The sequence below is a fragment of the Herpailurus yagouaroundi genome, unplaced genomic scaffold (assembly GCF_014898765.1).
Source record: "Herpailurus yagouaroundi ecotype Mexico unplaced genomic scaffold, PumYag 28, whole genome shotgun sequence".
NCBI classification, from domain to species: domain Eukaryota; kingdom Metazoa; phylum Chordata; class Mammalia; order Carnivora; family Felidae; genus Herpailurus; species Herpailurus yagouaroundi.
The window spans coordinates 21,490,243-21,504,116 of record NW_024412376.1 but is presented as its reverse complement, the minus strand read 5'-3'; positions in this window follow the sequence as shown (position 1 = coordinate 21,504,116).

Below are 13,874 nucleotides of genomic sequence, written 5' to 3'. Positions count from 1 at the left end.
CAATTCACAGAGGTTCGGACTTTGTGGACAGTTCTGTCAATTTCATAGGAAAAGTGTTATATTTTTCTGCACACTGTTATGTTAGCAAAAAGCATGTTTTTACATCATTAACACACAATGCAAGGTGACATTCAGAATTCTCAAAACCTTCCAATTTTTCTCACTGTGCATATATGGTAATGGTAGGTAGAGCTTTTCTTTTGCCACTTAACTTCAGTTTAAACCCCAAAGCTATTATTTAATTTTTTCCCTCTTAATGTAATACCACTACTATCCTGAGTGAGAAAACACTTATCACAACATATCAGCCATTAGCCAGGTTGGTTATTGGCAGAGGAAGTCTCTCCCTAACGCCTTGATAGTGAACTGAGAGTCTGTAAATTAAATTGGGTCTCCTTTCCCCAGCAGAACACTGAAGAAAGCCAATGGGTCAATCCATCTTTAGTCCTTTCTCCTCATGACACCAGTCACTTTTGCAATAATACATTGACCATATTTTACACTTTTCTTTCATTTAAACCCCCATAAGAATGTATTTTCTCTTGACTCCCATTATCGGAAGCACCTTAGAAAATTCCTTATGTGTAAAGACTATTAGATTTTAAATATTGTATGCTTTATATTCTTTTTTTCTTGTTACAAAAGGAATATTGTTTAATTGTAAAAATTATTTCTGAACAACAATATTTTTAAAACTCATTGAAAGTATTGTTCATATTCATTGGAATAATTATATGCTATGTGCATTATGTCTCAACAAAGCTGTTCTTTAAAAATTTAATTGAAAGCTCATTTCCTACTACAGTGGATCCTTGTACAACACAGGGGTTAGGGACGCCAACCCCCATGCAGTCAACAATTCACATGTAACTTTTGATTCCCTGAAAGTTTAACTACTAATAGCCTACTCCTGGCCAGGAAGCCTTCTGATGATATAAACAGTCGATTAACACATATTTTGTATGTTGTATGTATTATATACTGTGTTCTTACAATAAAGTAGAGAAAGAAATTGTTACTTAAAAATCCTAAAGATGAGAGGTGCCTGGGTGGCTTATTTGCTTAAGCATCTGACTCTTGATTTTGGCTCAGGTCATGATCTCATGGTTGGTGGGATCAAGATCTGTGTCAGGATCTGTGCTGACAGCGTGGGGCCTGCTTGGGATTCTCTCTCTCCCTCTCTCTGCCCCTCCCCCACTCTCCCACACACGCTCACTTACTCTCTCTCTCTCTCAAAATAAACATTTAAAATAAAGAAATGAAGATAAAAATCCTAAGAGAGAAAATACATTTATAGTACTGTACCGTATTCAGTGAAAAAAATCTGCATATAAGTGGACAGGTGCAGTTCTAACCCATGTTCAAAGGTCAACCATAAATGGGGGCACATGGGTGCTCAGGCAGTTGAGCATCCAACTTCAGCTCAGGATCTCATGGTTCATGGGTTTGAGCCCTGCATCGGGCTCTCGGCTATCAGCGAGGAGACTGCTTCAGATCCTCTGTCCCCCTCTCTCTCTGCACCTCCCCCATTTGCACTCTCTCTCTCTCTCTCTCTCTCTCTCAAAAAAATAAATAAATAATTAATTAAAAAATTAAAAAGTCAATCACAAATGAGGTTTGAAACTGCAGCTAATTGTAAGTGGATTATAACTTTCATGGGCATTTTTATTATAAGTCAAGACTTATAATTCTCACTATTCCTAATCCATAAAAAAATTTATAATTCATAGTTATGGTTAAATATTTGTTGGGAGTCCTGTTTACACAACACTCTGTACTAAGTGCTTCCAATCTAGTGGGTCTATAATTGAACTGTCGCCTTTCCTCCCAAAAGTTGTCAAGCCATGAAGAGTAACTTGCAGTACCCAGACTGCATGTGGCCAACCTAGCTTCTCAACACAGCTCATGCTCTTATCTCAAGAAGAAAGATTAGAAAACTTCCTCAGAGTGGCTGCACAGATAGAACTTTTGTGATTAGTTGCTGCAGCTGCAGCGTTGGTTTTCTCCTGACATTCTTCTATCCAATCTGTTAGGTAACCTAAGTTGTAAGGAATGTACTTTTTATCATTTACAAAAGCCTATTTCATTTTGAACTGGAAAAAAAAAATGTGTCTTGGGAGCACTTTTATTTTGTTGAATTGGCATTCATGCCAAAAAGGCTGCCAGGGAGCCAAGACTGCCCATCATGCACTTGATTAAAACAAAAACTTAAAGTTTATTCCTACCTTCTCTCCCACAGTCCATCACAAAGTCCTCCTGATTCTTCTTCCCAACTACCACTCCAGCCTACACCCTCTCCTCAAACCTCATTGCCTGAGTGACTCACAGAGCTGATCTACCAGCCTCCAGGAATTCAGCCTTTGATCGGCCCTCAACAACACCACCACCAGAGGGCTCCTTCTAAAATACAAATCTGATCCTATCACTCCCTGAATAAACCCTGCAATCGCTCCCCATTAAGCACAGGTTAGAGCAAAGTCCTCTTATCCAATAACCTCTCCAGGATCCTCTCCTGACCACCCTCCTCACCCTTCACCCACCAACCTTCTTCCCAATAACACATTCTCATCTATACAAGGTATTTGCAATTCCCTGGAATGATATGTTCCTGCACACTTCCATACTTTTCCAAAAATTGTCTTCCCAACCTGTAATGCTCTTACTTCTTCTCCTAGTAAAATCATATTATCATTTAAGCCTTGACTCAAACATCTCTTCCAATGGAAGCCTTTTCTGATTCATAGCAGGATACGCTGATGCTCTCTTTTATTCCTCTCCTTACCTTGTTTGTGTCTTTAAGTCTGTTTCATGGAGAGATCCTGACATCAGAATTCAGGGAATTTTAGGAAAACAGTGAACAGACTCCCATGAATCTGTGAACACAGCTAGTTAAATACAAAGTCCATTTTAAGTGTGTAGTTTCTGGGCAGACGGATGACTTCTTTCATCAGGTTCTCAAGGGGAACTTTCACCTACAATGGTTAAGAACTTTCTGTACCAAATTGTAAACTCTTTGAATGCAGACATGATCACATTAATTTCTGTTTCCCTGGTTGTAGCACAGTTCCTAGGGCTTGTGAATGCTCAGGACGTTAGCTAATGGATGGATAAATGAGTGAATGAAATAACCCATTTAAAAAGAATTTATTGCTATGGGCAAGAACCAGTGTTGGATATAGCCATGATTAAAATAGCCCTGGTTCCTGTTTTCATTGGGGAAATAATCTGGCAAGGAAGACAGACATTAAACAATTAATCATGCAATTACTGTTTAATTGCAATAGTGGGAAAGCTTATAAAGGAGAAGTACAGGCTGCTAAGAGAGGACATAACTGAGGGCTTTGATCCAACCTGGGGGTCCAAGGTCAGAGAAGGCTTCTCTGAAGATGCAATGTTCATAAGTTAAAGGAAGAACTAAGACCTATTACAAAGAATGATAACTAGAGTTACTATCCATGAGTATAGTACAAGGTTAACTAGGAGATAGCAAAATTTATACATAAATAAAAATCCTAATTAAAATTCGCTTTTCATTATGAAAGAGCTCATTAGCCAAAGTAGGGTTAGTGTTACTCCTGGATGAGATCACTTAGCTTGGATGTTTCACCAGGAAGCACCATGGAAGGGTATAATGCCTGAAATCTAATGAAACTCCTTTTCTTATCTACCAAAATGTTTCTAATGGTGTAAGTCCAGCTCTAGATGCTTAAGATCAAACCCCCAATGCAGCCCGTCTGCCAAGCTACACATAAGAGAACTCTGTGTTCCCAAAACCAGGTCTGAGGCTGGCCTCCCCCGCTCTAACCCCATTCTCCTATCATTCCATTCCCATCTCTTTGTTTCTTTGGCACTTTCCCTGCTCTGTCCTTCTGGCTGGAGACTATCACTTGGCTCTCAACTCACCTGCTGCGTTTCTCAGGCTCAAGTGAACTTTTCCCATCCTGGCCCTGCCACTCCTCAGGCTCATAGATCTGTATCAGAGGCCCTGGGGAAACTCTGGGACATCCCACCTCCTCCATGGACTGTGTCTGGCAGCTGTGACTGGAGTTGGACTCTGCACATTCTGACTCTTCCAAGTTCACCCAGGAAAATGTGAATCTACACTGTGTGGCTTTAACATTTGAGACCAATCTAACACGTAATGGCTTCTGCATTTCCAGATCGCACCTATGTGACTACAGGGATCTCATTTGAATGATCACTTCTTTCTGTCACTCATGTATAGGCTATAGACAACCCATCCCTCAGCTTCAATTTTGACTACAAAGTTATGCAGAATAGGAAACTTGGGCCTCTCAGACAGACAGACAGACACACACACACACACACACACACACACACAAACTCTTAATTAAAATAGGTTTCCAGGGGTGCCCAGGTGATGCAGTCAGTTGAGTGTTGGACTCTTGGTTTTGGCTCAGGTCATGATCTCACAGTTGGTAGGTTCAAGCCCCATGTTGGGCTCTGCGCTGACAGCACAGAGCCTGCTTGGGATTCTGCCTCCCTCTCTCTCTCTCCCACTCCCCTGCTTGCGCTCTCCCTCTCTCTGTCTGTCTCTTTCTCTCTCAAAAATAAATAAACATTTAAAAAGGAGGTTTGCAATTGGAATTAATGAATGTTATGGACTGAATTGTGTCTCCCCCCACCAAGATTCATATGTTGAAGCTCTAACTTCCAATGTCACTGTATTTGGAATAGGCTTTTAAAGAGGTAATTAAAGTTAAATGAGGTCAGAAGAAATGCTATGACAAAATTTCAGAGATTGAGTAGTTTATAAACAACAACATTTATTTCTCACAGTTCTGGAGACTGGGAAGTCCAAGATCCAGACAGAGATCAGAACCCTCTTCCTGTTATGGTCTCCCCATGACCTCACATGGCACTAGAGGCAAGGGAGCTCTCTGCAATCCCTTTTATCAGAGCACTAATCCCATCCATAAGAGCTCTGCCCTCAAAACCTAACTGTCTCTCAAAGGCCCCACCACTAATACCATCACGGCGGGGAGTTAGGATTTCAACATATGAATTTTGGAAGCCACAAATATCCCATCTGTAGCAAAGATTAGGCCCTCTTCCAATAGAACTTCTGGACCTTTTAAGAAGAGGAAGAGACAATAGAGAGGTCTCTTTTTCTTTTTCTCTCTCCCTCTGTGTGCACACGGAGCAAAGGCCATGTAAGGCCACAGCAGTGCAAGCCAGAAAGAGAGGCCACACCAGAAACCAACCATGATGGCACCTTGATCTTAGACTTCTAGCCTCCGGTACTATGAGAAAATAAAATTATGTTGTTTAAGCCACTCAGACTGTGGAATTTTGTTATTAGAGCCCCAGCAAACTAATGAAATGTGACGGTTCACTTTCTTCTTTGCTACAACCAAGCTGATCACATAAGCTGAGTTGGGAAGAGAAATGTTACTATGAGAACCATTCCAGAACAAAAGTATGAAGAACACGAATCTCACACACTTAACGCTTGCCCATCGCTCACAGACATCCAGACTCCTAAAATCTCTCACTTACACTTTTGCCAAAGCTCAGTTTTGGTGAGGACTTTGAAATTCATTTCCTCTAAGTGGTAAATAATACAACAGCATGAAGCGTTAAGTCGCTTAGGGACATGTGAATTTAACAGAGAGACAAGTGTTAAGCTAAAGAGATGATAATCTAATAGTGAAGTATCATCTAGCATCTACCTATCCAACAATATAAATCTGCTGTGAGCTCAGGAATATCCTCAGTACCAGACACAAAGCTCTGGGGATAAGAGAACAAAGAAGGTAATTACCTGAATTGTGAAGCTCACATGTGTTGAGGGAAATGATACATAAGTAGGCTATAATGCAGTGTGATGAAGGCTATAATATAAATGTGAACAAAGAGCTGTAGGAACACAGAGCTTCAGACTTAGGCCAAGTAATGAGGGTGTGTGTGTGTGTGAGTGTGTGTGTATACATCTCTACATGTGTATACATATATACATACATATAAATAGATTTTATTATAGGTTTTTTATATTATAGGCATATGTACATTATTACATTTGTATATATGTACATACATGTGTATATGTATGAGTGTGTGTGTGTAAAGCCAAGGCCTTACTAAGATGACAGCTGGTGCTCATTGGATATTTGAAATACTACATGCCAAGTACACTGTTTACATGGGTTTGATCCTCACAACAAACTACGATGTCGAAAAATATTATTACCCTTGTGTTTACAAACAAACAAGGAAACCAAAGCACAGAGAGGTTAAATTGTCCAAGATCACACAACCAATAAGCAGCAGAACTGGGATTTCTAACTGAGCCATAAATGCTATAGAGCCTGCCTTCCCAGCCACTATGTTACAGTACCTCTATCTGATCTTCCCAGGAGCCCTGAAAATCTACCATATCCACGTAATGCCAAATCTGGAAAGTCTTTAGGTAGTTGTAATTGTATTCAAGACTTTCTGTTGCAGGAAAGAGAAATTCACTAAAGCAATTCAAATACCCAGATATTATTGTATAGGGCATTCCATCAGAAGGGAGCAACCTGGGGTCCCCTGGGAATAGGAAATGGTCATTGGGAATCCTCAGAAATCATAGCAGCTTCTTTCTGCCGCCTTCCTGCTCTGTGTAGTCACAAGATCTCCCTTCTTTGCTCTTCCCTGTTCTAAATTGCCACTTTTTCCTGAAGAACCACTTTATCTATGCACAGAATTGAAATAGTCTACTTTAGCCCAATAGCACTTTTCAGTTCAAGTGGCTAAAGTCTGTCTCTCTTTGTTAAGACAGGAAATTTGATTGGTCATTAGCCAGGTGAGAGATTAAAAGTGTGCTGTGTAAGTGGGGTGCTTAGAGACTTAAAGTACAATCTTAGCCAAATAACCTTGCCACAAGGGCTCAGAATGGGAGGCTGTTATTAAAACAGACAGGCTGGGCAGTATTCCACTACAGGTCAGATAGACCTATACAAACATCATCCTCCTAAGTGATCTTTACTAAAATTAAGCACTTTTTAAAAATATTCAATTTAAATTGAAAATAAGAACAAAAATAGTCTGCCATTTCTCCTACCCCCCACCTCTGGCAACCAACAATCTGTTCTCTGTATCCATAAGCTTGATTGGTTTCTTTCTACCTTTCTTCCGATTTCTTTCTTTCTTCATGTACTTTTAGATTCCACATATTACGTGAGATCACATAGTACTTGCCTTTCTCTGTCTTACTTCACTTAGAATAATGCCCTCAAGGTCCAACCATGTCACAAATGGCAAGATTTCATTTGAGAATAGGCCATCAAGATGACAGAGCAGCATGGATATCCTCAGCTTGTCTCATCCCTGAAAACACAGATTAGCAACAAACCATTTTGCACACCTAGGAAATTGATTTGAGGATCAACACAACAATCTGTATAACCTGAGCCACAGAACTCAGAAGGTATGCAGTGCAGAGAGGTGAACTAGGGAAAGAAAAGCCGCAGAGGGTAGGGAACTGTTTTTGCAGAGACAGAACAGAGAAAGGGAGAGAATGTGGCACATCGGGAGGGTGCAGGAAAAACATTCCCCCGAAAATAGCTGGAGAGAAAGAGAAAGAAAGAGTGAAAACACCCCCAGGGGAATGAACAAGAAATCTGTTCCCCAAAACCATTGATGGAAAGAAAGGAGAGGGTTTCAATACCACCAGGATTCTATAAACAGTAGAATGCAGAGGCTGAAGTTTTGGAGCTCAGTGTCTGGCGGTACGCTGGTGAGGAAGCAGGACTAATCCCCAGGAGCAGGGAGCAGGATGTGAAGGGTCCATGTGCCACATGGGGAGAAGCAGTAATCTTTCTGGGAGAGCATTCGGTAGGGGTCATATGGCCTCCCCACAGGCAAAGGTCCCAGCAGACCCCAGAGAGCAGTCATATTTGCTGATATGGGACAAAGACACCAGAGAGCAATGAAACCTGGTGCCAGCTGTGTGTTGTGTGACTTGCCACAATCTCTGAACCTCTGCCACTGCATGATGACACAAATGTTTTCTGGGATAAGCTGGCACCTTGCCATTGCTCAGTGAGACTCTCCCCCAGAGAGTCAGCAAGGGTCCAAGCTGCAGGGGTCTCTGAAGTGTGGGGTTTTGAAACACAACCCCTTCTGAGATAAAACTCTGGAGGGAAGTGCCTACTGGCAGGCGGACAGCTTGGACATGAACAGGGTGGAGGCAGGGAGTGGACAGAGGCCTGAGACAAAGGAGGGATGCTTGATTACCAGTTAGTGAGAGCACAAAATTCCTGTGCCAGAGACTACAGAGCTGGGTGAAGCCATTTCCACCTCTCCCACGCATCTGCATGCGCAGCAGACTGATACACCCCAGTAAGCTAAGCAGTACCACCTAAGGGACAGTGGAACTGTTACACCAAGCCCCGCCCAACTGCACTCTCCAAGCACATCCTCCAGAAGACCAGCACAAGTCCCTCCACCTGCATAGTGTACAGATTACAGAGGGCTTCATAGTTTCAGTTCTAGGGGAAACTGGATGTAATTTCATTTGGGTTTCATTCTGTTTGTTGGTTCATTTATTACTTCAGTTTTTTTTGCTTCCATTTTTGTTTAAATTGTGTCTCCTTTTTCTTTTTCCCCTTTCTTTTCTTTTTCTTGGATACATAAAGAAAAACTTTATTTTTATTTTCTTTATTTTTAAATTTTTATTTAATTATTTTTACTTTATTTTTATATTTTTTAACATTTTTTAGGGGCACGTGGGTGGCTCAGTTGGTTGAGCTTCTGACAAGCTCAGGTCATGGTCTCGCAGTTCATGAGTTCGAGCCCCGCATTGGGCTCTGTGCTAACAAACAGCTCAGAGCCTGGAGCTTGCTTCATATTCTGTATCTCTCTCTCTCTCCCCTCCTTTGCTCATGCTCTGCCTCTCTCTGTCTCTCAAAAATAAATAAATGTTAAAAAAAAGACCTTCCATTATAACAATTTTAATTCTATTTCACTTTATTTCATTTTATTTTATTTTATTCTATAATTTTTCGTTTTTAAATTTTTCTTACCTTTTTTATTTTATTTTCTTCCCCTTTTTTCCCTCTTCTATTCAGCTTCTATCAACAAACAGACCAAAGCACACCTATGATCTATCTTACTTTATTTTATTTTTTGTTTTGTCTTTAATTTTTTAATTTTAATTTTTTATTTTATTAATTTATTTCTTCCTCCAAAATGACAAATGAAGGAATTCACCCCAAAAGAAAGAATGGGAAGAAATGACAGCCAGGGGCTTAATTAACACAGAAATAAGCAAGATGTATGAATGAGAAATTAGAACCACAATAATAAGAATACTAGCTGGGGTTGAAAAAAGCATAGACTCTGCAGAGATACAAGAAATAAAATCTAGTCAGGACAAATTTAAAAATGCTATAACTGAGATACAATCTGAAATGGATGCCACAGTGGCAAGGATGAACAGAGCAGAGCAGCAAATCAGTGATTTAGAAGACAAAATTATGGAGAATAATGAAGCAGACAAAAAGAGGGAAATAAAGGCAAAAGACCATGATACAAGACTTAGAGAACTCAGTAACTTATTAAAAAGGAACAACATCTGAATCATTGGAGTCCCCAAAGATGAAGGGAGAGAAAAAGGGGCAGAAGGTTTATGTGAGCAAATTATAGTGGAAAACTTTCCTAATCTGGGGAAGAACACAAACATCAAAATCCAAGAAGCAGAGAACTCCCATTAGATTCAACAAAAACCGACCATCAACAAGGCATATCAGAGTCAAATTCACAAAATACACAGGCAAGGAAAGAATTATGAAAACAGCAAGGGAAAAAAAGTCCTTAACCTATGAGAAGACACTTCAGGTATGTAACAGACCTTTCCACAGAAACTTAGCAGGCCAGAAAGGAGTAGTAGGATATATTCAATGTGCTGAATCAGAAAAATATGAAGGCAAGAATTCTTTTTATCCAGCAAGACTGCCATTCAAAATAGAAGAAGAGATAAAGAGTTTCCCAGACAAACAAAAACTAAAGAAGTTCGTGTCCACTAAACCAGCCCTGCAAGAAATGTTAAGTGGGACTCTTTGAGTGGAGAAAAGACAAAACAAAACAAAAAAAGACCAAAAGCAACAAAGACTAGAAAGGACCAGAAAACATCACCAGAAACAACAACTCTACAGACAACACACTGGTCCTAAATTCATATTTTTCAGTACTCACTTTAAAAGTCAATGGACTAAACACTCCAATCAAAAGACATAGGGTATGAGAATAGAAAAGAAAACAAGACCCATCTATATGCTGCTTACAAGAGACCCATTTTATACCTAAAGACACCTGCAAATTGAAAGTAAGGTGATGGAGAACCATCTATCATGCTGATGGTCATCAAAAGAAAGCTAGAGTAGCCATACTTATATCAGAAAAACTAGATTTTAAAATTAAGGGAAATGAAGAAAGGAATTATACCATAATTAAGGGGTCTATCCACCAAGAAGATCTAACAACTGCAAATATTTATGCCTCCAATGTGAAATGCCCAAATATATAAATCAATTAATCACAAACATAAAGAAATTCATTGATAATAATACGATAATAGTAGGAGACTTCAACACCTCACTTACAGCAATAGACAGATTATCTAAACACAAAATCAACAAGGAAACAATGGCTTTGAATCACATACTGAACCAGATGGACTTAACAGATATAATCAGAACATTTCATCCTGAAACAGCAGAATACACATTTTCTCAAGTGTACATGGAACACTCTCCAGAATAGACCCATAATGGGATACAAATCAGCCCTCAACAAGTACAAAAAGATCAAGATCATACCTTGCATATTTTCAAACAACAATGCTATGAAACTCAAAATCAACCACAAGAAAATATTTGGAAAAGCCATGAATATTTGGAGATTAAAGAACATCCTACTAAAGAATGAATGGTTTAACCAAGAAATTAAGGAGGACATTAAAAAGTACATAGAAGCCAATGAAAATGATAACAGTCCAAAATCTCTGGGATGCAGCAAAGGCAGTCATAAGAGGGAAGTATATAGCAATCTAGGCCTTCCTAAAGGAAGGAATAAAGGTCTTGAATATACAACCTACACCTTACACCTAAAAGAGCTGGAAAAAAAACAGCAAATAAAACCCCAAAACAGCAGAAGGAGGAAAATAATAAAGATTAGAGCAGAAATCAATGCTATCAAAATAAAATTAAAAAAAAGAAAAAAACAGTAGAACAGATCAATGAAACCAGGAGCTAGTCCTTTGAAAAAACTACAAAATTGATAACCCTCTGGCCAGACTGATCAGAAAGAAAAGGGAAAGGATCCAAATAAATAAAATCACAAATGAGAGAGGAGAGATCACAACCAACACCACAGAAATACAAACAATAATAAGAGAATATTATTATAAATTATACACCAGCAAACTGGGCAATCTTGAAGAAATGGAGGAATTCCTAGATACATATAAACTACCAAAACACAAACAGGAAGAAATAGAAAATCTGAACAGACCCATAACCAGTAAAGAAGTTGAATTAGTAATCAAAAGTCTCCCAATGAACAAGAGTGAAGGGCCAGATGGCTTTCCAGGGAAATTCTATCAAACATTTAAAGAAGAGTTAACACCTATTCTTTTGAATGTGCTCCACAAAAAAGAAGTGGAAGGAAAACTTCCAAACTCATTCTATGAAGCCAGCATTACTTTGATTCCTAAACTAACAAAGACCTCACTAAAGAAGATAACTACAGGACAATTTCTCTGATGAACATGAATGCAAAAATTCTCAACAAGATACTAGCAAACCAGATCCAAAGCGCGTTAAAAGAATTACTCACCACAATCAAGTGGAATTTATTCCTGGGATGCAGGGCTGGTTCAACATCTGCAAATCAATCAATGTGATATCTCATATTAAGAAAAGAAAGGATAAGAACCATATGATCCTCTCAATAGATACAGAGAAAGCATTTGATAATATACAGCATCCTTTCTTGATAAAATCCCCCAAGAAAGTAGGGATAGAAGGATCATACCTCAATATCATAAAAGCCATATACTAAAGAACCACAGATAATGTCACCTTCAATGGGGAAAAACTGAGAGCTTTCCCCTTAAGGTCAGGAACATGACAGGGATATCCACCGTCACCACTGTCATTCAACATAGTGTTGGAAGTCCTAGCATCAACAACCAGACAAGACAAAGAAATAAAAACCATCCAAATCAGCTAGGAGAAAGTCAAACTTCCATTTTTCACAGATGACATGATACTCTACATGGAAAACCCAAAAGAGTCCACCAAAAAAACCCGATAGAACTGATCCATGAATTCAGCAAAGTCAAAGGATATAAAAATCAATGCACAAAAATCAGTTGCATTCCTATACACCAATAATGAAGGAACAGAAAGAGAAATCAAGGAATCAATCCGATAGGCAATTGCATTAAACACCATAAAACACCTAGGAATAAACCTAACCAAAGAGGTGAAAAATCTATACACTGAATACTATAGAAAGCTTATGAAAGAAATTGAACAAGACACAAAGAAATGGGAAATTTTTCCATGCTCATGGATTGGAAGAAAAAATACTGTTAAAAACTCGATACTACCCAAAGCAATCTACATATTCAATACAATCCCTAGCAAAAATAATATCAGCATTCTTCACAGAGCTAGAACAAACAATCCTAAAATTTGTATGGAACCAAAAAAGACCCCAAATAGCCAAAGCAATACTGAAAAAAAAAAAATCAAAGCTGGAGGCGTCACAATCCTGGACTTCAAGATATATTACAAAGCTATAATCATCAAGACATTTTGGTACTGGCACAAAAACAGACACTCGGATCAATGGAACAGAATAGAGAACCCAGAAATGGACCCACAAACGTATAGCCAACTAATCTTTGGCGAAGCAGGGAATAATATTCAATGAAAAAAGACAGTGTCTTCAGCAATATTGTTGGGAGAACTGGACAGTGACATGCAGAAGAATGAACCTGGACCACTATCTTACACCATACACAAAAATAAACTCAAAATGGATGAAAGACCTAAATGTAAGCCAGGAAGCCATCAAAATCCTAGAGGAGAAAGTAGGCAAAAAACCTCTCTGACCCTGGTTGCAGCAACTTCTTACTTGACATTTCTCAGGAGGCAAGAGAAACAGAAGCAAAAATGAACTATTGAGACCTCATCAAGATAAAATCCTCTGCACAGCAAAGGAAACAATCAGCAAAATGAAAAGACAACTGACGGATAGGAGAAGATATTTGCAAACAACATATCAGATAAAGGGTTAGTATCCAAAATCTATAAACAACTTCTCAGATTCAACACCCAAAAAACAAATAATCCAATGAAGAAATGGGCAAAAGACATGAATAGACACTTCTCCAAAGAAGACATCAAGATGGCCAACCAACACATGAAAAAATGCTCAACATCACTCATCATCAGGGAAATACAAATCAAAACCACAATGAGATACTACCTCACACCTGTCAGAATGGCTTAACATTAACAGGCAACAACAGGTGTTCGCAAGGATGCAGAGAAAGAGGCTCTCTTTTGCACTCTGGTGGGGATGCAAACTGGTGCAGCCCCTCTAGAAAATAGTATGGAATATCCTCAAAAAATTAAAAATAGAACTACCCTATGACCCAGCAATTGCACTACTAGGTATTTTTCCAAAACATACAGGAGTGCTGTTTTGAAGGGACACATGCACCCCAATGTTTATAGCAGCCTTATGAACAACAGCCAAAGTATGGAAAGAGCCCAAATGTCCACTGACTGATGAATGGATAAAGAAGGTGTAATATATATATATATATATATATATATATATATATATACAAAATATAT